Source organism: Oryzias melastigma, unplaced genomic scaffold (assembly GCF_002922805.2).
Source record: "Oryzias melastigma strain HK-1 unplaced genomic scaffold, ASM292280v2 sc00517, whole genome shotgun sequence".
NCBI lineage: Eukaryota > Metazoa > Chordata > Actinopteri > Beloniformes > Adrianichthyidae > Oryzias > Oryzias melastigma.
The window spans coordinates 17816-21887 of NW_023417111.1; the positions used below are offsets into that span (position 1 = coordinate 17816).

General features: G+C 37.6%; 1 long non-coding RNA gene across 1 annotated transcript; it reads left to right on the plus strand.

Moving 5' to 3' along the window:
- Positions 1 to 1648: 1648 nt before the first annotated feature.
- LOC112141603 lies at positions 1649 to 3303 on the plus strand. Its single transcript, XR_004947514.1, has 2 exons — positions 1649 to 1987; positions 2134 to 3303. It is a non-coding gene; the product is annotated as an uncharacterized LOC112141603 (long non-coding RNA).
- The last annotated feature ends 769 nt before the right edge of the window (positions 3304 to 4072 follow it).

Consider the following 4072-nt stretch of genomic DNA (forward strand, 5'->3'; position numbering starts at 1 on the left):
CGTGTGTTTGCAAGGAAACGTGTAAAATATGTGGGAAGCTAACTCGCTAATGCTAGCGGTCTAGTCAGGTCAAGAGGATGAAATAAGAAAATGATAAAAAAGTTTAAGCCAGACAGTGGAATTAGAAACATTTTATGTTGAGGTGGAATGCTTTATGAGAGGTTTTTCATTCACATTAAACTTTTATATTTGTCAGTGAATCCATACATTTTGATTCAAAAGGTAAACAGTAAATAAACACAAACAGTGCTAGATAGCATGTGGCTGGAGCGCGGTTAAGTTAGTTTCATATTCGACATTCGTCAGACATTCAGCGATGATCGGTAATAGCTCCCAAACGCCTTTGCCAAATGAATACCAAAGTGTATTTCCTGAGATATAATAAAACAATCAACGTTTCACATGACTCTTTTCCATTATTCACGATCCACGTAAGGAGCAGACCAGCGCAAACGCCGTTTCACTGTGAGCGGAGCCGGGGCGCTCTGCATGAGCAGCGGCTGAGAGTAAGGGACCGTCAACAAAGTGCGAGTGTTGGGTGTTTTGTAAAACCTGTTACCAGAAATGCTTATTTAAAAACTCTGATTTCAAAGAAACTGCACGCAGGATAACATTCTGTTTCTAAAAAAATATATAAAAAGATTGTTATTCATTGGCCAACTATCACAGATGTTATAGCTATGGTGAATAATCACAGAACTTCAATACAATTTGTAATATGACAGAAATAAAAATCCTACTCCCTCTCTGTGTAGCAGATCTTTATATATGAAGAAAAAAAAAGCCTTGCAGTTGAAAAAACAGATGCACAATTTCCACAATCATTCTTTTTACCCCTAGAGGTCAATTGTGGCATTAAAAAATAATGTTCTTTGAAATAGCTTTTTCTGTGAATATCTTATAAAAATGGAACCACCTCCATTCATTAGAAGAGGAGAGTGAGCAACTTTCACAACCAATGGTTTTACCCCTAGAGGTCAATTGTGGTATTACACCCCTAAAATGACCTTACTCTTTGCAATAGCTTTTTCTGTGAGAATCGAATTGACCTGAAACCAACTCTATTTATTAATAGAGGAGAGTGGGCAACTTTCACAACCAATGGTTTTACCCCTAGAGGTCAATTGTGGTATTACACCCCTAAAATGACCTTACTCTTTGCAATAGCTTTTTCTGTGAGAATCGAATTGACCTGAAACCAACTCTATTTATTAATAGAGGAGAGTGGGCAACTTTCACAACCAATGGTTTTACCCCTAGAGGTCAATTGTGGTATTACACCCCTAAAATGACCTTACTCTTTGCAATAGCTTTTTCTGTGAGAATCGAATTGACCTGAAACCAACTCTATTTATTAATAGAGGAGAGTGGGCAACTTTCACAACCAATGGTTTTACCCCTAGAGGTCAATTGTGGTATTACACCCCTAAAATGACCTTACTCTTTGCAATAGCTTTTTCTGTGAGAATCGAATTGACCTGAAACCAACTCTATTTATTAATAGAGGAGAGTGGGCAACTTTCACAACCAATGGTTTTACCCCTAGAGGTCAATTGTGGTATTACACACCTAAAATGACCTTACTCTTTGCAATAGCTTTTTCTGTGAAAATCAAATGAACCTAAAACAAACTCTATTTATCAGACCAGGAAAGTGGGCAACTTTTACAACCAATGGTTTTACCCCTAGAGGCCAATTTTTGTATTTACACACCTAAAATGACCTTACTCTTTGCAATAGCTTTTTCAATGAAAATCAGAGAAACCTTAAACCAAATATATCCATTAGAGGAGGAGAGTATGGATCTTGTAATACATAACACATAGTACATTTTTTTTGTTTTTTTTAATAAAGTTTTTTTCCTGTAATAATACTGATGAAAATATAACTTTGCAATTAAACTAGAGTGGATTACAGACCAGTGGCTTTGACGTCTCATCTGATGAAGACGATGGAGAGGCTGGTGCTCACTCATCTTTGTCCCATGGTGAGTCAGTCCATGGACCCCCTTCAGTTCGCCTACCAGCAAGGCATCGGCGTCGAGGATACTGTCATCTTTCTCCTAAATAGAGCTCTGTCTCACCTGGACCACACTGGGAGCAATGAGATAGTCACATTCTTTGACTTCTCCAGTGCTTTTAATACCATCCATTCAACCATCACTCCTGAGGGATAAGCTGGAGAACATGGGCGTGGACCAACATCTGTGTGCATGGATTCTGGATTATCTCTCACACCGCCTGCAGTATGTCAGGGCTGACCGCTGTGAGTCTGACAAGGAACAGTTCAGGCCCGTTTCTTTTCACTGCCTACACTGCAGACTTCATGTACAACTCCGGTTCCGTTTATCTACAGAAGTTCTCGGATGACTCTGCCATTGTCGGCTTGATTCAGGATGACGATAACAGAGTACAGAGATGTGATCCAGAGCTTTGTGGATTGGTGCTAGCGGAACCACCTGCAGATCAATGCAGGGAAAACAAAGGAGCTGGTGGTGGACTTCCAGAGGCACTCCCACTCTACACCAACTGTGGTGGACATCCAGGGAATGGACATTGAAATAGTGGAGTCCTACAAGTACCTGGGTGTTCACCTGAACAATAAGCTGGACTGGTCCGACAACACTAACGCACTCTACAAAAAAGGGCAGAGCAGACTATTCCTGCTGCGGAGACTGAGATCATTTGGAGTCCAGGGAACACTCCTAAAGACCTTCTATGACTCTGTGGTGGCTTCAGCCATCTTTTATGGAGTGGTCTGCTGGTGCAGCAGCATCTCCACAGCAGACAGGAGGAACTTGGTGAGGAAGGCCAGCTCAGTTCTGGGGCTGCCGCTTTAGTCTGTGCAGGAGGTGGGGGAAAGGAGGATGTTTGCCAAGCTAGCATCCCTGATGAGCAACGACGCCCATCCCCTCGGTGACACGGTGCTGGCTCTAAGCAGCTCTTTTAGCCACAGAATGATCCACCCCAGGTGGTCATTCCTACCGGCTGCAGTGACACTGTTCAATCTGAGCTGCCCCTAGTTATACTTTCCTGGGATGTTGATACCATCAGCCAGTTTATTTTTTATTTTTATCATCACTTTATTACTACTCAATTCAAGTCACTTTACAATATTTTGTGCAATTTCTGTAACACTAATCATATCCACAGTTCAAATGCTTCCTCTTTTCATTTTTCTTTTGTATTTTTATTTACGCACATTGTTATCTTTTAAATATCTTTTTGATTTTTCTTTATCTGTAAAGCTGCTGTAACCTGGAAATTTCCCCACCGGGGGACAAATAAAGGACTATCTTATCTATCTTATCTTAAAATATCTTTTTCTTCATAGAATTTAAAACTTTAACTGTAGGTATAAAAAGTTTACCATGTATAAAGACGTAATTCAAATACATAGAGAAAAGAACTAAAAAGGAAAAAAACTATAAAACATATACTATATCAATAAAAAAATAAAAATCATTTTTGGTAAATTATATTTTTTAATATTAGTTTAAACAAGAGAATCACATGAACAAAATTTGTTTACTTGACATCAAGTTTTTCTTGTACAGAAAGACAACACACTTCTTTAGTAATAAAAAATAAGTAAAGAACTTCAATGTTTTCATAAGACTTTTTTGTATCAAATAATGATTATTATAAAAAAAACAATAATTATTAAATTACTCTGTTAATATAAAACAATTTACACACAAAAAAGAAATAACAATTCCCATTAATTAAACAAAATTTCTAAAATGTCAAAAGTAACAATAAACACCACATTTTGCTAAAGAAAAACTATGTATTGTTAAAATACATTACAGAGTTTTTATTCACAGATTTCACACAACCATTCTGTTCTTTTCAGGTGGTTTATTTCTTGGTCTGTCAAGTTCAAACAGAAGGAGTGGTACCATCTTCTACATCTCGTGCACTCAATCTGTTGGGGGGAAATATACAGTTAAAAAGGTTACACAATATTTATTATAATTATCATGAAACTATACATCACCCTATTTATTGATAAAGCTCAAAGAGTCAAATGTAAAAATAATATATTACTTCATAAAATTGTACTAGTCTAA